The 25095-nt window shown below is 27.9% G+C and overlaps 1 protein-coding gene across 1 annotated transcript in view; it reads right to left on the bottom strand.

Annotated features, from left to right (window-relative positions):
- The window catches only part of LOC129921440 (protein singed wings 2), a 267225-nt gene that overhangs the window by 169445 nt on the left and 72685 nt on the right, over nt 1-25095 (bottom strand). The window lies entirely within an intron of this gene.

Here is a 25095-nt window from a genome sequence, read left to right as displayed (position 1 = left end):
TGAATTCAATTGGGGCAGTTGTGCCACTTTATGGAAATTGCAGTTATATTTAATGCACTTTCTGCCAACAAAAATGCCTTATGACATTAAATATAACATCCACGCATATTTCTTATCATAGTGGAAACCTTTGACACAACAGCCCAGTGGAAAGATACATACAAATTCAGATAATAAGTCGGAAAGGAGCGCGTTATTTTCTTGTTCTATAGCTCTTATTTTTCCTAACTGATTTTCTTCAAATAAAACTTACCTCACCCACATTTTGCGCAACATAATAATTTGGCTCATCAGCTCAGCGATTGCGTGATACACACAAATTCCCCAAATAAGTCGGAGGAAACCGTCTTATTTCTACCTTTTTTTTCTTCCTATGAAAATGAAACCTACCTCAAGCAGACACTGTCATGCGCACTGCGAATTCATTAACTCAGAGCAAAAATTATGAGAGATACATATAAGTTCACCAAAAAATAAGACGAAGAATATCGTCTTATTTTCTTCCATAAGAAAGCTTGTATTAAACAGAGAGGTCACAAGGGCAATGCCGTCTTTACCATAAGGGCACACGGGGCCCGTGCCCAGGGCCCCCATTCTCAGGGGGGCCCCGAAAGTACGCAAATTTATCTCACGCTTCTTTTATTCTCAAAGCATTTTTGTCGGCCAGACCATCTACAAAAAAAAAAATTTTAATTTTTATGTGGCATCCAAACAATATGTTTTCAAAAAGAAAACAAATTATGTGGCGTTGTATGCGGACAAAATTTTAAATCCAAACAACCAAACCCAAATTCAATTTTCAAAAAAATAAGACAATAATATTTTCAAAAAACAAGAAAAATACCTTTTTTTTCCACTGTAGGTAAGATTATTTATTATTTATTAATAAAAACAACGAATTCCCTTTCATTATCTTTTTCCTAGAATAATAATTTCGTTTTAAGTTTGCAAAACTGTCAAACTTGAAGTGCGTGTTAAAATCAGTGTAAAAAAAAGAGTGTGTGTACACATGTACACGCGACTGAAGTTATACTTCTCACTCAGTATATTAATTGAATTTCATTTAATATTTTTATTATTTTTCTTTTATATTATTATGAAAATAATCAAAGAGCGTATTTTTTTAACAATCTCAGCTTATGGTATTCTTAGGAAATTTTTTGATGCTATCTCCGTATTTTAACCCAAGACAATCTGACTTCCCTGAATATAGTAAGGTATGCATGAAAAAATCTTTATAATTGGAAATTAAGAATCTTCATACCAATTTCCGGGGCTAAATTTTTGAGAAAAAAAAGGTTTTCTTTTCCCGTGTTTTTTTTACCGTACTGCATTTTTAAATACTAAAGTACTACCAACTCTAAAGGTGAAACGACAGCCCTGCTGCCCAAGTGTCTCCGAGATTGCGATCGCGTCATAATCCCTTTGACATTCTTGTCAAAAAACAAATTTTCACACCCACCGTCCCATAAGAAGTATAACTTCAAAAATATGTGTAGATTTGCATTAAAAGACGAAAAAAGAATCAATTCGTCGGCAAAAAAACAACAATACTTTTTCCGTTGGAAAACTTTTGAGAAAAAATTTTTGCCGGCTCGTCGACGGTACATCAATGTTTTGGTTCAATGGAAAACGCCATGGTAGAATGGTTGGCACCATTTTTTAATTTGCATTGCGAATTTCTCTCGAATTTAAAGACCTACACATAAAATTCATTAAATAACTTTAAAAGGAATTGTTTTTCAAAAAAAAAAAAATATTTTTTTCTTAAATCCAAAAATTAAAAAAAAATTTTTAAAGTTTTCTTAATTTTAATATCAGTTTAAACCTTTTTATGTCTAAATTTTCATTAAAATCGGTTGTGTCGTTTACATTAAGAAATCGGTTCTATGGCAAGTAGGGACCGTTAATAACGGTCCAAAAAAAATATTTTTCTTCTTTCAAATGTGCGGCCTTATTTGCAGCATTACATGTTAGCAAAATCGTTATCCGTTTTTGAGAAAATTGCATTATCTCGAAATCTTTATATTGGAGATATCCGTTGCAAAGGAGACATTAAAATAAAAAAAAAAAAAAACAAAAAAATTAAAAAAAACCGCTCTTGGAAATTACGCACAAATCGTCTGTACCGAGTTTTTAGCAAATCTATCAATCCGTTTGAGCTCTTTTTTTCCAATTCTTCAAACTGAAACTTATAACGGATACGGGGTATAATTATTGGCAGTATAAAAAGTACAGTTTTGGCAGTGGCAACGATTGATGTCTCAATGCACGTATTATTGGCACCCCCTGTCAATAATAAAGACACTAGGTACTTTATATGGAACGATATATTGGCACCCCTTTCTAACCATAACCATTGCCTTTAAGCCAACCATTGTACTTATTTTACTTTCCAAAAGGGCCCCAAATTCTTGTGTGCCCAAGGGCCCCAGGATAGTTAAAGACGGCCCTGCACAAGGGCAGTACTAAGTTAATGAAAAAAGAGGAAAGAAAACAAATTTGTTCTATTGTTTATAAGACGACATTTTTCGGGTTACCTTTTTTTTGCTCTAGTTTTGTGTTTGTTTATGGAGTGAGTTGAAAAGCAGGTGTGTAGAGTAGAACTGAAAGAAGAGTATTTGAAATAATGTTGACAGCATGTGCAGGTGTTGATTGAAATTATATTCATGTTGCCAGAAGTTTATGTTGTTGAGTTTGAGAATTTCAAAAGGTAAGACGGAAATAATCGAGTTATATGAACCCTTCGCCACTGCAACCTTCTTCTACTTAAACGTATGTATACCTACCCACCAGCACACCAGTCACTTGCAAAAGTTGTTTTTCTTCTTTTTTTCATCAATCTTTAAAACTAGCCATCTCGTCTTCGCCCTGCTTGTGCGAAGAAAAAAAAATATATGAAAAAAAAATATATACCCACACGGCAAAACGATCCTTTTTGCTTTCATTTTTGTTTCTATTCAACTTACATCTCGGTCCTTCACATTTAAGAAATGTATTAAAAATAACTCTCTCTTTCCCACTCATTATAAGAACTTTTTTTTAATGTTGCGAAGGATTTCTGCTTTATTATGATTTGGACCTATTGACAATTTGAGGGTTGAAATTCATTTTCACACAATTTTGCTCATACACTCTTGTCATATATATTTCTAAAATTGTTCTTATTCAAATTATTATTTTGAATCATGTGTTGTTATGAGTTTCCTGAATAATTTAACAAAAAAAAAATTATTTCATAGGTACATTCTCGCAGACAAATATATTTTTTTTTTCTTTTCCTTATTCGTATCAACATTTAACTACTATCTCGCTTCATCCCATTAAATAAATTCATCTATAAAAATCAACCCTCTCTTTTCTACGCAGTCATCGAAAAATTTTAAAATGTTTCTCAACAATTTAATTCTTGGATACATGTTTTGGACCTATGGGTAAAATCTGATGGTAGAAAATTTCAAGCACAGAATCTTGTTCTACGTGCGACATCTTTACTAGTTATATGATCTTTGGTTCAATGTTTAGTCTCACGCGCTGAGTGTTCATTATGCTGACTTGTCATTTTTGGCAAAGTACCTTTGAATGATCGGCATAATGGGCACTCGCTGTCCAACCACTTTCAAGTGAACATCTTATTCAAATAAAATTGTAATCAATATTAATAAGAAAATATAAGTCATCTTATTCAAATAAAATTGTAATCAATATTAATAAGAAAATATAAGTGTTTGTATTTCATTAACATACAAGGTTCTAAAGTTTAAAGAACATTTGGCGACCGTGACAGGACCTACTAAAAGAGTTTAGCGGCCTGTAAATAAAATAAAATAAAATAAAATAAAATAAAATAAAATAAAATAAAATAAAATAAAATAAAATAAAATAAAATAAAATAAAATAAATTAAATTAAATTAAATTAAATTAAATTAAATTAAATTAAATTAAATTAAATTAAATTAAATTAAATTAAATTAAATTAAATTAAATTAAATTAAATTAAATTAAATTAAATTAAATTAAATTAAATTAAATTAAATTAAATTAAATTAAATTAAATTAAATTAAATTAAATTAAATTAAATTAAATTAAATTAAATTAAATTAAATTAAATTAAATTAAATTAAATTAAATTAAATTAAATTAAATTAAATTAAATTAAATTAAATTAAATTAAATTAAATTAAATTAAATTAAATTAAATTAAATTAAATTAAATTAAATTAAATTAAATTAAATTAAATTAAATTAAATTAAATTAAATTAAATTAAATTAAATTAAATTAAATTAAATTAAATTAAATTAAATTAAATTAAATTAAATTAAATTAAATTAAATTAAATTAAATTAAATTAAATTAAATTAAATTAAATTAAATTAAAATAAATTAAATTAAATTAAATTAAATTAAATTAAATTAAATTAAATTAAATTAAATTAAATTAAATTAAATTAAATTAAATTAAATTAAATTAAATTAAATTAAATTAAATTAAATTAAATTAAATTAAATTAAATTAAATTAAATTAAATTAAATTAAATTAAATTAAATTAAATTAAATTAAATTAAATTAAATTAAATTAAATTAAATTAAATTAAATTAAATTAAATTAAATTAAATTAAATTAAATTAAATTAAATTAAATTAAATTAAATTAAATTAAATTAAATTAAATTAGTTAAATTAAATTAAATTAAATTAAATTAAATTAAATTAAATTAAATTAAATTAAATTAAATTAAATTAAATTAAATTAAATTAAATTAAATTAAATTAAATTAAATTAAATTAAATTAAATTAAATTAAATTAAATTAAATTAAATTAAATTAAATTAAATAAATTAAATTAAATTAAATTAAATTAAATTAAATTAAATTAAATTAAATAAATTAAATTAAATTAAATTAAATTAAATTAAATTAAATTAAATTAAATTAAATTAATTAAATTAAATTAAATTAAATTAAATTAAATTAAATTAAATTAAATTAAATTAAATTAAATTAAATTAAATTAAATTAAATTAAATTAAATTAAATTAAATTAAATTAAATTAAATTAAATTAAATTAAATTAAATTAAATTAAATTAAATTAAATTAAATTAAATTAAATTAAATTAAATTAAATTAAATTAAATTAAATTAAATTAAATTAAATTAATTAAATTAAATTAAATTAAATTAAATTAAATTAAATTAAATTAAATTAAATTAATTAAATTAAATTAAATTAAATTAAATTAAATTAAATTAAATTAAATTAAATTAAATTAAATTAAATTAAATTAAATTAAATTAAATTAAATTAAATTAAATTAAATTAAATTAAATTAAATTAAATTAAATTAAATTAAATTAAATTAAATTAAATTAAATTAAATTAAATTAAATTAAATTAAATTAAATTAAATTAAATTAAATTAAATTAAATTAAATTAAATTAAATTAAATTAAATTAAATTAAATTAAATTAAATTAAATAAATTAAATTAAATTAAATTAAATTAAATTAAATTAAATTAAATTAAATTAAATTAAATTAAATTAAATTAAATTAAATTAAATTAAATTAAATTAAATTAAATTAAATTAAATTAAATTAAATTAAATTAAATTAAATTAAATTAAATTAAATTAAATTAAATTAAATTAAATTAAATTAAATTAAATTAAATTAAATTAAATTAAATTAAATTAAATTAAATTAATTAAATTAAATTAAATTAAATTAAATTAAATTAAATTAAATTAAATTAAATTAAATTAAATTAAATTAAATTAAATTAAATTAAATTAAATTAAATTAAATTAAATTAAATTAAATTAAATTAAATTAAATTAAATTAAATTAAATTAAATTAAATTAAATTAAATTAAATTAAATTAAATTAAATTAAATTAAATTAAATTAAATTAAATTAAATTAAATTAAATTAAATTAAATTAAATTAAATTAAATTAAATTAAATTAAATTAAATTAAATTAAATTAAATTAAATTAAATTAAATTAAATTAAATTAAATTAAATTAAATTAAATTAAATTAAATAAATTAAATTAAATTAAATTAAATTAAATTAAATTAAATTAAATTAAATTAAATTAAATTAAATTAAATTAAATTAAATTAAATTAAATTAAATTAAATTAAATTAAATTAAATTAAATTAAATTAAATTAAATTAAATTAAATTAAATTAAATTAAATTAAATTAAATTAAATTAAATTAAATTAAATTAAATTAAATTAAATTAAATTAAATTAAATTAAATTAAATTAAATTAAATTAAATTAAATAAATTAAATTAAATTAAATTAAATTAAAATTAAATTAAATTAAATTAAATTAAATTAAATTAAATTAAATTAAATTAAATTAAATTAAATTAAATTAAATTAAATTAATTAAATTAAATTAAATTAAATTAAATTAAATTAAATTAAATTAAATTAAATTAAATTAAATTAAATTAAATTAAATTAAATAAATTAAATTAAATTAAATTAAATTAAATTAAATTAAATTAAATTAAATTAATTAAATTAAATTAAATTAAATTAAATTAAATAAATTAAATTAAATTAAATTAAATTAAATTAAATTAAATTAAATTAAATTAAATTAAATTAAATTAAATTAAATTAAATTAAATTAAATTAAATTAAATTAAATTAAATTAAATTAAATTAAATTAAATTAAATTAAATTAAATTAAATTAAATTAAATTAAATTAAATTAAATTAAATTAAATTAAATTAAATTAAATTAAATTAAATTAAATTAAATTAAATTAAATTAAATTAAATTAAATTAAATTAAATTAAATTAAATTAAATTAAATTAAATTAAATTAAATTAAATTAAATTAAATTAAATTAAATTAAATTAAATTAAATTAAATTAAATTAAATTAAATTAAATTAAATTAAATTAAATTAAATTAAATTAAATTAAATTAAATTAAATTAAATTAAATTAAATTAAATTAAATTAAATTAAATTAAATTAAATTAAATTAAATTAAATTAAATTAAATTAAATTAAATTAAATTAAATTAAATTAAATTAAATTAAATTAAATTAAATTAAATTAAATTAAATTAAATTAAATTAAATTAAATTAAATTAAATTAAATTAAATTAAATTAAATTAAATTAAATTAAATTAAATTAAATTAAATTAAATTAAATTAAATTAAATTAAATTAAATTAAATTAAATTAAATTAAATTAAATTAAATTAAATTAAATTAAATTAAATTAAATTAAATTAAATTAAATTAAATTAAATTAAATTAAATTAAATTAAATTAAATTAAATTAAATTAAATTAAATTAAATTAAATTAAATTAAATTAAATTAAATTAAATTAAATTAAATTAAATTAAATTAAATTAAATTAAATTAAATTAAATTAAATTAAATTAAATTAAATTAAAATAAATTAAATTAAATTAAATTAAATTAAATTAAATTAAATTAAATTAGATTAAATAAAATAAAATAAAATAAAATAAAATAAAATAAAATAAAATAAAATAAAATAAAATAAAATAAAATAAAAGAAACAGTGTTGTGAAGTGAGTCGTTATTAAGAAGACTAAAAAAAGGAAAAAAAAAGAAAAGAAGTTCATTTCAATTACTAACAATTCAATATAAAAAATAATTAAAATGGTGGCTACAATTGAGGAACTTACCAATCAGCAAGAAGCTGTAGGAAAAGAAATCTGTACACTTGCACGCAATTACGAAAAGGATGGTCCATGAAGAAAAACCCTGGATTATTTAAATGCGCGGTGGACAAGATTAAATGAATTATGGGAAATATTCGAGAATGTTGATAGCGAGATAAGAGACAATTATCCGCAGGTAACTGAACACGAATACTTCACTAAAGGTTTTTACGATGGGGTAAAAAAAATTCATGATGGAATGAAAAATGACATCATCAAGCGGTTTGCAGTAGCGGAAGAAGAAAAATCTGATGGGGTTATAGAGGAGACCGCAGCAGTCCATCCTCAGCCGGAGCAGCTAAAAGGAACCAGCAGCGTTTAAGCCATCAGCAGGGCATTCAGAGGGAGTTACCGCAGCAATTTCCAAATTTAACATACCACCAGGGCTGACAATAAAGCCCACTTTAAAAGATGACACCATTGTAAAGGTCAACAGGATGACTACGGATAGCAAATTCCGATTACTCTGCAAAATATTTCAAGGAGGTCTTAATAAGTGCCCATTGAAATTGCGGGAAACTTTACCGCAGCAATTTAACCAAAAAACCAAAACTCTTATGACCTATTGGAATGAAGTAACAACGGCGTATAGACGACTTGGAGACGATGCAACTATAAAAGATATACAGCTTTACTTTGAACTCCAGGATGAATTAGATTTGAGGATCACCTGGCTACCAACAAATACATTGCCAGCTGAAACATCAGTTCAAATGAATCAAGGAGGAGCAACAACAATTAAGCTTCCAAAAATTGAGATACCCAAATTCGATGGAAGCTTTCTTAATTGGCCGCAGTTCTTCGATCTATACAAACAAATGGTGCACAACCAACCAATTGCATCGGCTCAAAAATTATACTTTTTGAAGACAAATCTTACTGGAGATGCCCAAAACCTGATTCAACATTTCCATGCCACTGATGACAATTATGAATTGGCTTGGAACACTCTAGTTGACAGGTTCAACAACAAGCGGTTGCTGTTATCCGCTCAGTTAAGCCGATTGTTCCAATTAAATACCATCGTAGACACTGTCAGAAGTCTCAAGAGGCTGCATGATACAACAAAGGAAGTCATTCAAGCCATCAACAATCTCGGCTATGACACCAGTGGATGGGACCCATTAGTTGTACATCTATTGCTGGAAAAAATGGACAAAGACACCCGAATGCTTTTCGAGGAATCCCTACAAGCACCAAGAATAACACCAACTCTAACCCAATTACTGGAATTTGTCGAATGCAGGTTCCAAGCCCTGGAGACGGTGAAACCAGATGAAAGGAAGAAAGCGGTAACCACCGCATCTGAAAATAGGGAAGTTTCAAATTGTCCATATTGTAAAACTAATAATCATAAGATCTTTAATTGTAAAAAATTTATTAATCTTTCAGTTGAAGATCGCAATGAGCAGGTGCGGAAGCTTCAACTTTGCACCAACTGTTTGCAAGGACATCGTTTCCCATCGTGTCAACAACAACGTAGATGCAAGGTTTGCAACGGGAAACACAACACTTTACTACACTATCCAAATAAAAAAGATGTCAACGTAAAACACCCAGCATCCGGTAAGTGTGATAATATTATTGGTCGGGTGGGTGAGTTTCCTTCAGGGTCCCATAATAACAATTCTCTAGGGGTCGTATTAAAGGGTCGCGAGGTACATCTCGCCACGGCGATTGTGAATGTCGTGAGTTCAAAGGGAACGCGTATTCCTTGTCGTGCTATGTTAGACTCGGGATCTCAATTACATTTTATTACAACATCCCTAGCCCAGCAGTTAGGGAACATAAAGCGAAGAAAGGACATTCCGATTAGCGGAATTGCAGGCAGGGAAAGTCAGGCCAATTTCGTAATAAATGTTCATTTAGAATCCAGAACTTCATCATATAAAAGAATTATTGAGACCAGTATAATGCCAAAAATAAGTGATTATATGGCAACTGCATCTCTGGATATGCAAACTTTGCAATTGCCCTCCAATATTCTTCTTGCTGACCCTAACACAATTAGTTCCAACCGCATAGACTTGTAAATTGGAGCAGAGTTATTCTTCGAGCTTCTTTTGCCAGGAGAATTTAAAATCTCAAACAATCTTCCTCTATTGCGGAATACTAGATTAGGATGGGTTTTAGCAGGAAGCGCTGTACATTCTTCCCAAAATTCTCATTGTCATTCAGTGTCAAAACCTAGTCTGAGAACACTAGATAAAATGGTCCGATCACTGTGGGAAAGTGAAAATTTTGAAGTTGAATCGAAGGTCTACAGCGAAGAAGAATTTAAATGTGAAACAACACGCCAGGGTCAGTACATAGTACGACTTCCTTTTAAGAAAGACCCAAACCAAACATTAGGAGGTTCAAAAGAAATTGCAAAGAAGCGTTTTTATTCATTAGAAAGAAAACTAGAAAAAAATGCAGACCTCAAAGAAAGTTACACAAACTTCATGGAGGAATATGAGCGTCTCGGTCATATGACTGCAATTCAAGAGCTTGACATACCAAAGTCAAATTATTTTCTTCCACACCATTGTGTTATTAAACCCGAGAGCTCATCAATAAAGCTCGGGTTGGTTTTCGAGGCTTCTGCAAAGACGACATCTGGGTATTCACTTAATGACACCCTCATGGTTGGTCCAACGGCGTATACAAGGGGGGGGTCACGGGGTCATGACCCCCCCCCCAAGAACTCAGAACTTAAAACAGAATTTGTTATGTGATACTGAAATCTCTTGAGTAAGATTATTTTCAAAATGTTGAAGTTTTAGAACATGAACGAAAATTAAAAGTAAAAAAAATTTTTGGTATTCAAACAAACTATTTTACCATATTTTGGGGATGTGGTCATATTTTTAGCGAACGCTAAAACGCAAAGACGACATCTGGGTATTCACTTAATGACACCCTCATGGTTGGTCCAACGGCGTATACAAGGGGGGGGTCACGGGGTCATGACCCCCCCCCAAGAACTCAGAACTTAAAAAAGAATTTGTTATGTGATACTGAAATCTCTTGAGTAAGATTATTTTCAAAATGTTGAAGTTTTAGAACATGAACGAAAATTAAAAGTAAAAAAAATTTTTGGTATTCAAACAAACTATTTTACCATATTTTGGGGATGTGGTCATATTTTTAGCGAACGCTATGCTGGATTAGGATTATTTTGATTCGTTCGATAATATTAGTTGAGCTGTAGAGTTTTGTATGAAAACAAAATCCGGATAAGTATTATATTCAAAGCTTTTTAAAAGAAATTGAATCTAGTAGCTACACAAAAATAATATCTTAAGGGCAAGACACTGCTTACCAGCAAATAAAAGAAGCAGCCATATCTTCTATTTTTTTATATGATGAAGTGAATAAAATATGTTTTAAATAGGGAAGCTTTCTGTGGCCTTGCTGTGTGGAGGTCAATTCTGTTGATAAAATTCGTCCTCGGCAAAATGTTAAAGAAGGATATCATTTCTCAAATCTTTTTAGTTTTTTGCAATGTTCCAGTTCAATACATTGGTCTGATAAAATTTGGTGAATTTTGTTTGCTTACAGAATATAACAGTATTTTGTACAATTGTATATACTAAATTTGCTAGATCTGTTGCATTTTTTGAAAAAACTATCGATTTGTTAATCATCATAGAAGCAATGTAAGCAACCTTATCTAAGGCAATTTAAATATTATTATTAAATATCACTTAGGGCTAATTTTTTGAATAGTTAGATAAACCTAAGTTAGAGCTTGTTCCTAGGAATAAAAGTTTTTTTTTTATAGTGACATTTATTCTTGTGATAGTCTATCTGACGATTGAAAAGGCAGGGCTTGCAATCTAAGAAATACAACTGAATGTTTTTTAAATTGTAAACCGCTGATTAATACCTGAAAACGGACGAATTCCAAAATATCGCCAAAATAATTTTTTTTGTCTTTACTTTTTTTTTTAATAGAGGTATTTTAAATATTAAATACAATTTTAAAACAAAATTTAAAAAAAATTATATTTTCAATGCAATTTTTTTTACAAAACTTTGCGATTCGTTTGCCTGAGGTTAGGAAGACTTTTAATTCAAAAGTTAAAACTATTATTAAGTAAAAACGATTTTTATTTTAACTTTCTGGGCTAGCGGAGAACAATGAACAGTTGTTTTAAGGCAAATTATTCAATCGAAGTACTCGTACAGTACATTTTATTTTTAGGAGAGGATAGCCTCAATTGGTCAAAATTATAGCCTAGTACGCTGCTGATAAGAAACGAAAAATCCCATACAAAAATGAAACAACGAAATGGTAAACCAAAAATTTCGTTCAACTTTTCGTTCTGTAGTACCTAAACTTCTTTTTCGCACACAAACAATTGCCGGGGACATTCATTGTGTGTGGAAAAATGACATTTTGAGTTTTTTGTTTGTTTTTGTTGTTCATTTTGTCATTGCATGTCTTTCTGCGATGCGTGTTTGCTTTTTTTTCATTTATGTTTTGCAATTTTTCGGTCCAGATTTCGCAAGCATTTCGTTGTCCTCGTGGAGACCGACGAAAAATTTCGTTTCACATCAGTAGCGTTCTAGGCTTTAAGGCTTAACGCTAAACTTAAACGAATCTCATACCGTTTTTGTTTGGTTATTTTTAGAACTACATTCGGAACTTTTCTATTCGAAATGCAAGACGCACAAATTTTAATGTTTAGGCCCATTTGCTCATACTAGTCATAAATTCTAATCTTAGATAGGTCGAATATAGCTCTAATGTTTTACTTAGTTTATTCTAAGTTTCTAAAAAATATTTATGTTAAACCTAGCAACGATTCACTTTCATGCGAGAAATCGCTGAGAGCTTCAAATTAAAATATCAAACGACTCAAACGTCAGTGTATTTGAATTGTTTTTGAGAAATTAACCGGGAATAATTCAACAAATTTATTATTTTGGCAATTTTTATTGCAGAAAAAAGTGTAAAATAGTGAAAGTGGCAATAAAAGTGTGTTTAATTTAATAAAAAAAATTATTCATTTGACAGAATTTGTTTTGCAAATATTTTTGTTTGTCAAAAAATAATATGAGATATATAAAAACAAAAAGTGAACAGTGTTTCAAAAATGTATGTTGTACATTTTACGATCTGAATATCTGCTAATAAATGTGAGTGAATTTATATTAAATTGATAATTTATTTCCTTTTCTCCCACATACATCAATTTTTTAAGCCGCGTTCTTTCTTTTTTGGTCAATTAAATACTTTAAGTAATCATAAAATCCTTAAGTTCTACTATTTCTTCCCCCTAAGTTATGTTAAACTTAGAGGAATTTATGACACAATTTGAAGTTCGTGCAAACCGCTATGTATAACTTAAGGGTTTATGTTTCACATAAATATTTAAGACTCGTTTCAGCAAATGGGCCTTAATAATTCAAAAAGCCCATTTTCAGGTTTATGCCTGCTATCAAAACTTTTGAAAAAAAAAAAAAAATTGGCATGACCCCCCCCCCCAAGAAGCAAACCTGTATACGCCCCTGGGTTGGTCCAACAGTCCAATCAGATTTATTTTCAGTTATAGCCAATTTCAGATTACATAAATGTATATTCACTGGCGATATTAGCAAAATGTATCGTCAAATACTCATTCATCCAAAGGATAGAGCATATCAGAACATTTTATGGAGGCCAGCTCAACACAGTTACGTATGGAATGGCGTCTGCCTCTTATTTATCTACAAGATGTTTGGTCAAATTAGCAGATGATTTTCAACATATATATCCTAATGCATCAAAAATTATTACAAAAAATATCCATGTGGATGACTGCCTAACAGGAGCAGATTCTCTTGAAAAAGCCAAGTTGCTTCTCAATGAAACAATAAAATTATTAAGTCAAGGAAATTTTAATTTAACCAAATTTTGTTCAAATGATCCACGTATTCTAGAAAATATTCCAATGGAAGATCGAGAAAGAATGTTAACAATCTATCAGTCGGAGGTCATTAAAACCCTTGGTTTGGTTTGGGACCCAATTGAAATGACCCACAAGTACAAAGCACCCAATGATTTAAAGATTACCAAACGCCGCGTTCTTGCCGACTTGGGAAAATTCTTCGATCCTTTGGGATTGATAGGCCCAGTTATATTACTAGGAAAAATATTTCTACAAGAACTTTGGAAATCTAAGATATTGTGGGATGAGGATCTGCCTCAAGAACAGACTTATAAGTGGGTAAAATATTTATCAGAATTTTCTTCTTTGCATGAAATTAATATCCCACGCCTTATCTTAATAGACTCAGCTAGGAAATTAGAAGTGCATGCATTTTCCGATAGTAGTGAAAGCGCATATGGCGCATGCATTTACTTAAAATCTATTGATAATGAAGGGAAAGTTTTTGTTCAATTGTTATGTTCAAAATCTCGTGTCGTTCCCTTAAAGGCGACAACTATAGCTCGGTTAGAGCTTCAGGCGGCAGTCCTGTCCTAATGGTGGAATTAGTGCAAAAAATCCTTCCAATAATCAGTAGGACGATCACATCAGTTATTACACAGACTCTACAACGGTTTTAACTTGGGTAAAGGCACCTTCCTATACTTGGGAGACATATATAGCAAATCGTGTAGCAAAAATCCAATCGAAATCAGATTTGAATCATTGGACCCAACTAACAATTTTACTTATACAAGGGTCTAACGAAGCTGTTTCGATTTTAGAAATATTGCTTGTATACGACCATAGAGAAGCCCATCTGGTCCACCCGAGAAGCTTGATAGGCCTTAGAAGAGTCATATGCAAGTTGATTGGAGAGACTCATAACATGTCTTTAATGCCTTATAGAAACAACCAACATTTGAAATTTGAAAATGTGTATTATTGTTGCAGGCTTTTATTTTTATTTAGAAGTTCTGAGTAGACTTGTCGAAGGATTGTGAAAGCCTAAACGAGGTATAATTCAATTAAAAAGTTAATAACTTTTTATTATTAAAAAAGTTAAATTGACCTCAACTCCATATGCGTTTCGCCCAGGTATGACAGTGGGCTCATCAGTTAGATGCTGTCATACCCTTACTAAGACGCAAAATTTTGGTCCATGAATAAAGACACTTATAAAAATCACAACCTGAATAGACTGTGAATTTTAATATTTTAGGGGAACATGGTTACATTCTTGCACCTAAAAACAATTGCCCGTGGTCAGGCTAATAAGTAAACAAAGTGAAAAAAATAATAAAAATAAAAATTATTTTTATTTTTAAGCGGAGTGATTGAATATAATTCAATCACTTTTGGCCCACCCGAGAAGCTTGATTGGCTTTAGAAGAGTCATATGCAAGTTGATTGGAGAGACTCATAACATGTCTTTAATGCCTTATAGAAACAACCAACATTTGAAATTTGAAAATGTGTATTGTTGTTCCAGGCTTTTATTTTTATTTAGAAGTTCTGAGCAGACTTGTCGAAGGATTGTGAAAGTCTAAACGAGGTATATCCCAAATAGAATAAAGAAAAAAAATATTTTTTTTTTCCTTTTTATTTTTTTTTTTGTACCTAATTATATTTTATTCTTTCATTTTCTTCTTTGTTTTCCATCCAGACAAGTTTTGCTTCTGAAATTAAATTTCCAAACACAATTATATTTTAAGAAAAAAACTTCTAACTTACTTGACGCATTTTGCTGGATGTGAACCTCGTACATCCTAATTGATAGTCCGGTACCTTACCCATCGAGCTACTCAGGTATATAATAAAAGAGTTTCAAATTTGGACTAGTTGAAACCAGAGCTTCCTAAGGGCTTCGACTTAACTTCCTGATGAGTTGCACTATCCTAAAGAATATGGTGACCATTTGTGTTTTTTTTTTTCAAAGTTATTATTTTTGGTTATTTTCGGTTTTTTTTTTTTTATCTTGTAAAAAATTATTTAAAAAAGACTTAATAAAATTATATTCTGATTGTCAAACCATATCATTATTGAGAAGATGAAAGAGAATAACTTTTTACTCAAGAACAATTTTTCTGGAGCAGAAAAAAATATCAGAAAAATTCGTTTTTTTTAGACTTTAGAGGTTGCACCCGGATGCCGTCAACCCGCATTTTTCCGAAGCAGAAAAAAAATCTTTAACTTTGTTTTGAAATTAGATAAAAATCTAAAATGTCCATCACTATTTTATATTTAAATAAGTGGAGAAGATTAAAATCTTGTTTTCCTTTCTTCTCTACTTACTTGAATATGAACTCCAAATTGGTCAGTAAACCATTTTTAATATCACTATTTTAAACCAATTACCGATATGAAAAGATTCACTTTTTCATTTATTTCTTTATAACAATGAATAAAAAAAAAAACAAAAATGGTCACCATAATGGCACTTATCCAAATATTTTTTATTCCATGAGTTTGCCTGACAGTTTAAAAAATTTAGCTTGTACTCACTTTCACAGGGCTTCTAGAAATCAAATTAGTTCGCTTAGGCAAACTTATAAAATTAAATGCTTTTTACAATGTTTTGCTTGTACTAAAAGGACCTCTACAAATATAAATAAATATAACCTGACTTCGCTAAGGCAAACATATAAAACTAAAAGCTTTTCGCGCATGCGCCTGAAATTGAACTTCTTTTTTCTCATACAGGGATACAAAACATACATTTATGTAGGTCGTTATATTTGAAAGAAATATAAAACAAACTTTGTAATATTTTCAATCAAAATCAATAATTAAACAATTTTTTAATTCAAATATTAGAATGCAGTAACTATAACACATCTATTTGGTGGAATATTTGTTTAAAAAGGCAAAACCGTTTAATGCGGTTTATTTGAAATTCAACGTAATGTTTTTTTTTTTTTTTTAATGAGTATCACGACTCATATACTATTGACATAATTTCCGTAATATAGAATTATAATAATAAATGCATTTAAAGCAATTGTATAAGTTCTAGGTACTTCTACCATACTTAAATACCTACCTAAGTCATTTTTGAGTCTAAAAATTTTCGAATTGGATAAAAAAAATACAAAGCACTCATAAAGATTTTATAAGCAGTTCTAATACAATTTCATTGGCAAAGCCATTTAAAAAAAGTCAGTTATTGGCTTTTATTTCTTGTGCTTCTACAATGGAATTTCATGTGGCCATATTGAAATTTAAACGAAATGTTTACATTAATGCTTGTACAAATTTTTAAATTCCACTTGCACTAGGTTTCTAGGAAGCGTTTAACGAAAGTTTAGCCTCGAAAGTTTTAATTTTCGATTCACAAACTAAATACAAGACCTGTAGAGATAATAACTACGAGAAATTAAAGATCCTAACCTTATGGAAGAAAAATTGTTAGTTGGGCATAATGGCACTTATTCAAATATTTTTTATTCTCATGAGTTTGCCTGACAGTTTAAAAAGTTTAGCTTGTACTCACTTTCACAGGGCTTCTAGAAATAAAATTAGGGAGCCTAACTTCGCTTAGGCAAACTTATAAAATTAATTGCTTTTTACAATGTTTTGCTTGTACTTAAAGGACTTCTACAAATATAAATAAATATCCCCTAACTTCGCTAAGGCAAACATATAAAACTAAAAGCTTTTCGCGCATGCGCCGGAAATTGAACTTCTTTTTTTCTCTCACAGAGATGCAAAACATACAATTATGTAAGTCGTTATATTTGAAAGTGATATTAAACATAATTTTCAATCAAAAACAATGATTCAACAATTTTTTAATTCAAATATTAGAATGGAGTAACTATAACACATTTATTTTGAGGAATATTTGTTTAAAAAGGCAAAACCGTTTAACTGCGGTTTATTTGAAATTCAACGTAATTTTTTTTTTAAATAAATATCACGACTCATATACTATTGACATAATTATGGTAATATAGAACTATAATAATAAATGCATTTGAGGCAATTGTATAAGTTGTAGGTACTTCTACCATACTTAAATACATACCTAAGTCATTTTTGAGTCTAAAAATTTTCGAATTGGATAAAAAAAATACAAAGCACTCATAAAGATTTTATAAGCAGTTCTAATACAATTTCATTGGCAAAGCCATTTAAAAAAAGTCAGTTATTGGCTTTTATTTCTTGTGCTTCTACAATGGAATTTCATGTGGCCATATTGAAATTTAAACGAAATGTTTTCATTAATGCTTGTAGAAATTTTTAAATTCCACTTGCACTAGGTTTCTAGGAAGCGGTTAATGAAAGTTAAGCCTCGGAAGTTTGAATTTTCGATTCACAAACTAAATACAAGCTCTGTAGAGATAATAGCTGCAAGAAATTAAAGATCCTAACCTTGTGGAAGTAAAATTGTTAGTTGGGGAATTATGTAAAGGGAATATTAAATCCAGCAGATCTTATATCGCGTGGGTTAGGAATGCGCAATCTTGTAAGATCAACCATTTGGTTCAATGGCCCTGAGTTTTTAAGGCAAACTACAAGTATACAAATGGAGTATTCGATTCCAGAAGAAATCTTTGGGCATCGAAGGCCAAAGACAGTGCTAAATATGTCAATCCAAAATGATATAATAAATTCAATCAACCATAAAAACTCGTTTTTTACACTGCAGAAAATTTTTGCACATTGCTATAGATTCATGATGAATTTTAATTTTCGCTGCAAAGGAAACAGAAGAACTGGTTCTTTAACCGCGGAAGAAATCCAAACGCATTTTTTATGGAGGATTGTTCAATTAAGTGTTTTTCCCGAAGAGTATAAGGCACTTCAGGCAGTTAAACCTCTCCGCAATACCTCTTGCATAATTTCGTTAAGCCCATATTTTGATAAAACAACAATGTTAATACATGTGGGTGGAAGACTTAAAAATGCTGAAATTCCTGCCCAAGCAAAAAATCAAATATTACTCCCAAAAAATAATATAGTTACCACATTACTCTTAGATCACTTACATAAAAAACATCTACACGTTTCCCATAGAACACTTGTATCTATCTCTCGGCAACAATTTTGGATTTTGAGTGTAGGAAGAGAAACACAAAAGGTACTTTCTTAATGCATCCAATGTTTCCGTGCGAAACCCAGATCCATAGATCAATTAATGGGTAATCTACCTAAGGAAAGAATCGTACCTTCTCGCCCATTCTATTATTCAGGGGTGGACATTTGTGGGCCAATACGAACACATTATAATATTCGAGGGAAAACTCCAACAAAATCGTATCTTGCAGTATTTGTATGCTTTTCAACAAAAGCTATTCATATTGAAGTTGTATGCAACCTTACTACTGAATCATTTATTAACTGTTTGAAACGATTTGTAGGAAGACGAGGTGTATGCCATACTATATTCTGTGACAATGCCACAAATTTTGTAGGGGCAAGAAACCAATTAAAAGATTTTCAAGATTTTCTTGATTCGTCTGAAACTCAATCATCGATTAATTCAAATTGTTTAAAAATGGGAATTATAACTGGAAACACATTCCACCACGTTCTCCCCATTTCGGAGGCCTTTGAGAGGCCGCTGTTAAATCCGCAAAAACATTGTTGTTAAAATATTTAGGAGAAGCGTCTTTAACTTATGAAGAGCTTTCCACAGTTGTGATTCAAATTGAATCTATCTTGAATTCACGCCCACTTACACCTAACTCCTCAGATCCTAATGACATGCAGGCATTGACTCCCGGTCATTTTTTAATTGGTGCTCCGTTGACATCGCTTCCAGAACCTGACATAACTGATCATAATATCTCAAGATTAGACAAATTTCGTCAGATTCAGCATATTCAACAGCATTTTTGGCAAAGATGGTCAAATGAATACCTCCATCTTCTTCAACAGAAATTAAAGTGGAAGGTGGAATCCAAAAATCTAGAACCTGGAACAATGGTTGTTTTAAAAGATGTACACCAGCCTCCAATGAAATGGACGCTCGGACGTGTAATCGAAGTTGTCAAGGGAACAGACGGATTAGTACGAGTGGCATATAAGACTGAAACCGGCACATATCAACGAGCTGTTCAAAATCTTTGTCCCCTACCGATTGACCATAAAGAGCAGCAAAAGGATGCTGCACAAATCTCAATAAAAAAACAACCCCTGATGAGATTAAGAAGTGGAAGATACCTCCTGAAATGAGCTTTACTTGTACCAAAGTGGCAACTTTTGTGTTTCGTAGAAGGACGGCGGCATGCTTGTCTCGGGCACGGCTAAGGCTCGTCGGACGGGGTGGTTCTTGTCCTTTACTGACACGCTCGCTCAATCTCAAAAAAAAAATTATCATGCCGATTTTAGAAGAATATAAAATAAAAAGAAGAATAGAAAGAAAGCTACTAAATTATGTAAATCAGACGGACTTAAGATCAGACGGTAGAAAGTAAAATGAAATGCACATAACTCACAATGCCTATGCCATTACCCCGATGTAAGAATGGATAAACAACGATATCATACCCTATTGAAAATTTAGATAAATGTATTTATTAACCTAATTAACCTAGTTTATTTAATTTTTATTTAAATTGTATGTTTAAATTTATATAGTTTAAATAATCCTTACCCTCTAATTTTAACTAAAGTAGAGAATACTATATTAGTTATTAATAATACCCCCGCTTATATCTAACTATTCTAAACCTAATTTACTTTTTTCTTCTTATAAAAGATAAAATATCTTTATCCCTATATCCATCGTCACATCAAGATAATGGTTCGCTAGAACCAAGAAGGCTTACCTGGTGTTATTGGCATAAGCTTGGCCATCCCTCCCCTATGTTTGAAAAACATACCATTGCCATCTTCTTTGGCCTAAATTTTGTAGAAAATGGCCCCTAATTCGCTTACCAGCTAAGAATCTAAAAAAAACTATATCACGTCATGTCCAAATCGTCTCTTCTTAAACGATCTGACAAAGACCTTCACACACCTGATCGCTTTATATTTAGCACATCATATTTATAATTTAGCGTTCATCAAGAAATTTCCAACTTCGTTATAAAAAGGAAAATCATTTATTTATCTTGTGAAATATCAAATTTTAATATCATTAATGTATTATGTATAGAATTCATTTAAAAAGAATTAATTAATTTCAAAAAAAATTTATTTTTAAACTAAATAAAAAAAAGAAAATAACCAATTTCTGTTCTTAAAGGCATATATATATATGTATATGTTGGCCTGGGGTATCTTTGTTCGTCCCAGAAAATTTTTAACAATAAAAATGTACTCACGTTTTATCCTCGTCCCTCGACGTCCTGCCGGCAGCACAGATCAGGAACGATACCTTTTTATATATGTAATATTAAAAATTTCTTTTGCGCGAACAAAGCACACTTCAAGGACAGATTGTGATTTGACACTTTTTCAATTACGTTATTTTAAATTTACGTTATAAAAAAAAATTACTGATTTAAAATTTAATTTTAAAAAAAAATTATTAACAATAAAATTAACTTTACGACACTCTTTTCTTTTTTTTTTTTTTTGTTTGTTCTTTTAGATAATGTATTTCAAAAATTATCTTTTTTTTTTTTTTGTAATTGTTCAATGTATTTTATGTGATTTTTGTAGACCTTGTCTACCACTATCTCAATATATGTATGGAGTATTTGTGTCAGGTCCTTTTATCCTTCGAAATCAGGATCATGGATTTTCTTTCCTCTCAACAACTCCTTTACTATTTATAGAGTAATACCCTGACATCTATTGGTATCCTTACAAATGTAAAAAAAAAGGGGGCAGAGGCACCTTTCGTGTCCACCTTGAAATGCGGAGCCCCTGGATCACTAATTAGTACCTATACGGAAATAAAATCTACGTTAGATCACCATTTCACCCATACCTGGATTTGTTAACATACCTCTGCGTATTATTCAAATTGAAATATTGAAATTTTCTCGTTTTATCCTATTATCTTTTTGAAGTCTTTTAGGGGTTTGAGCACTTCAAATAATTAGGAGCACTTTCGGTGACTAAAGTATTTTTTTTTTTTTTATTAAAATAACTTGAACTTTGCTTTTATTTCATTTTAATTATTATTTTTATTTACTTTTATTGAAAAGTTATAAACTTCAACACTTTTCTATTTTTGAAATAAAATCGAATTAAATTAAAAGGCAGTACAAAGTTCTAATAGCACCGGACTGATCAAGATTTGTAATCTATCTGATTACCCTTTGTCTAATCATTCTAACAAAGATCCTAAGTGTACATAAACCCAAATTTTCTTTGTTTTATAAATACATAAATCATCCCCGTAAGATAGCTGGATATTAGTAGAGGTTTTGTCGTTTGTCTTCCTTAATCTTCTAGACAATATTGGTTATATAATACTACTATATCGCTTACTAACATTTAATACTATTGTACTAATAAATTTATTCCTACCTTACACCTATTATCACAGTTTGAAATCTTATTTTTATCTTAAAACTACTATCACAGAGTATCTATTGCAGATTTTAATCCTATAAGCTTTCTATAAGACTATTCTTAATATTTCGTGCAATTTTACTACTTTCTTTGGAATTCAAGGTGTAACCGCCACTAAATATCTCATTTCCGGTTACGATCTAAGCTTCCTATAAAACAATCTACTACAATCACTTTCTTTGCTACTTTTTTTTTTTCTCCTTTTTGCATTTGTCCCAAAAAGCAATGGCCGACTTGAGAAAATAAAGTATATCCATACTCTTCACTCTCCCTTTAGAGTGAGATAAATCGTGTTTGTGGTTAAGTGTCAAAATTAATTGTGTAAATATATAAAAGAAAACTCAACGTGGTGGAAGATGGGCAACAGGTCTTTGGTAAGTTTTATTTGTTTTGTTTTAATACTTTTTATATAAAATTTAACATTTCTTTTACTTTCTTTTCTTTATATTTTTAGTTTTAGTTTCTGAGGAACATCAAAGAAAAGGTGCAGGGTAAGTATTTTGGATGATTGGATAGATTGGCAAAAAAAAAAAAAATATCAATAGAAATGGGAGACATCTTGGCCTTAATCTCAATGGATGAGGCTGAGATAGTCGCTTGAATTTTTTTTCTGCTTATCTATCTCATCTATTTTAACATATAAGATAATCGTATTAACCATATCTCATTTAATTTCAGATATATTCTCGGAATGCAACTACGGAATGCAACTATGCTTGTAATTATTGTATCTATGAATATAATATGCATTCAGAAACAGGGGAAACTGGATGGATGGATCGAGGATCACATAATGTTGCTGGATAGGTTGAGGGGGTGTGTATGATCACCTCCTCCCTACACTTATGTATGATGATAGTAGATTAGTTATGGCATGAGTAGTTAGTTTATATTTAAGTTATTATTATTAAGTTTTATTTTAATTATGATGGTAGTTAGATATGTGCATGTTAGTTTTTAAGTATGAATTTTAATGATAAAAATGCCGCCATTGCCACGTTACAAGCTCGATGATTATGGCTGAGTGGTCGTGAGGTCATGAGCATCGTAAAAAGAAGTGGATCTGGTGGTATTATTGACCTATTAATGAATTTTAAATCATTCAACGTGTGGCAAGAGCCCCGCCCTGAACTCTCCTGCTCTACTGATTAAGCCGGGCATTTATTATGACAAATAGTGCGATTATACACTGACAGAATTTTTCGATTTTTTTTTTTTTTTTTTTTTTGTTGTGATGAAGATTAGTCGGAACATTTTTGGTTGACAAAAAAAAAATTCGTTACGTAGGTATCTCAGTGGAGGGAATTTATACAAAAAAAATTTTCTTAGTATCACAGATGTTTGTTCTTAAAACTATATTGCACATTAAAATTAAAAAAAAATGAAATTGACTATAAAAGTAAATACAAATTTAAAAGACAAAGCTAAATAAATAAAAGTAAATCTCTGATACTAAATAAATACATATAAAATAATCGGATAAATATCGGACATGCAAAAATATCACAGAATTGTATCACAGTTGTATATCACAGATGTAGAGGTGTAAGTTTTACACAAAAATAAGAGTGATTCTAACTTCAAAGGAAGTTTATCACAGAAGTAGGGTTTATAAAATAAGAGCACATAATTCACGAAGTAGTTTTATCACAGAATTCAAGATATACTATAGAGACTTGTCTTAGTAGAACGGATTATCAAGATTTTTTTTTTTTTTTTTTTTTTTTTTTTTTTTTTTAAGTATGCAGATCTTTTGCATGAAAAACTCCTACTTTTTCTCCTCGGAGATTCCCTATTTCATACAAAGAGTTTCCAACCGTTTTAAGTACAATTGATTTCAAGAATTTAGGACCTAATTTTGCGTTATACGAGTCTGCTAAGCTACTTTGTTTGAAATTTCGTCTGTAAACTATCTGACCTACATTATATTTAATGTCTCTACATCTAGTGTTATACGTTTTTGTTGTTTTTTCATGAGCCAATTTAAGATTTTCAAAAATTTTCTTTCTTATTAATTCGAGTTTGTCATTATTGTTATTTATTGTTATGTTTCCATCTTTTAAAGCATTTAATTTTCGTAGAAGTTCATACGAACCTCCATGTTGCACCATTTGCGAACCAAATACTGCGTAGTATGGTTCGAACGCAATCGAATCATGGATTACACTTCTTAGTGAAAATGCTGCACTGCTTGCATGTGTGTCCCAGTTCCGTTGATCTGTTTCTAGATATGATCTAATTTTAGCTAATACTGAACGATTTACTCTTTCAGATGCGTTCGCTTGTGGCGAATAAAATGCGGTTCTGATGTGTTTAACACCATATCTCTTGAGAAAGCTGGAAAACAGTTCAGAGACAAACTGTTTTCCATTGTCTGAATGGATGTACTCTGGTACTCCGAAAATATGAAATATGTTTTCTTCTAAGTACTGAACTATTATCACTGATGTAGCTTTTCTTATTGGTTTTAGGAAAACAAATTTGCTGAAGTGATCTAGGCAAATAAAAATGTGTGTGTTCCCTGCTTTCGTTTTAGGGTACGGTCCTAAAAAATCTATATATAACCTTTGAAAAGGTTTTTCTGTCACGACTTGATTTCCCATCGGAGGTCGTGATATCACAGATAATGGTTTATTGCACTTGCAGATTTCACATGAACTTACATGATCACGTACATCTGTGGTCATATTTGGCCAAAAGTATTTTTGTCTTAATTTTGCCAGAGTTTTATGGATTCCTCCATGTCCTGCAGCTGGTGAATTATGTGCCGCTTCCAAGAGGCTTCTATGCAACTCCTTCGGAACCCAGAGCTTCCAGGCTCTGTCTTCTTGAAGCTCGTCACCGGTTCTTTTGTCTGTCCGTTTGTAAACGAAACCTTCCGAAACACATACATCAGGCAATCTTTCTTGGTTTTCCGTCACTGTTTTCTTCAGTTCCTCATATTCCTGAGAACAGAAATATGGAGAACTGAGATCAACTT

Source organism: Episyrphus balteatus, chromosome 1, assembly GCF_945859705.1.
Source record: "Episyrphus balteatus chromosome 1, idEpiBalt1.1, whole genome shotgun sequence".
In the NCBI taxonomy this organism is placed as follows: Eukaryota; Metazoa; Arthropoda; class Insecta; order Diptera; family Syrphidae; genus Episyrphus; species Episyrphus balteatus.
Note: the sequence above shows the minus strand (reverse complement) of the source record. Positions and strands in the feature narration are given on the sequence as shown.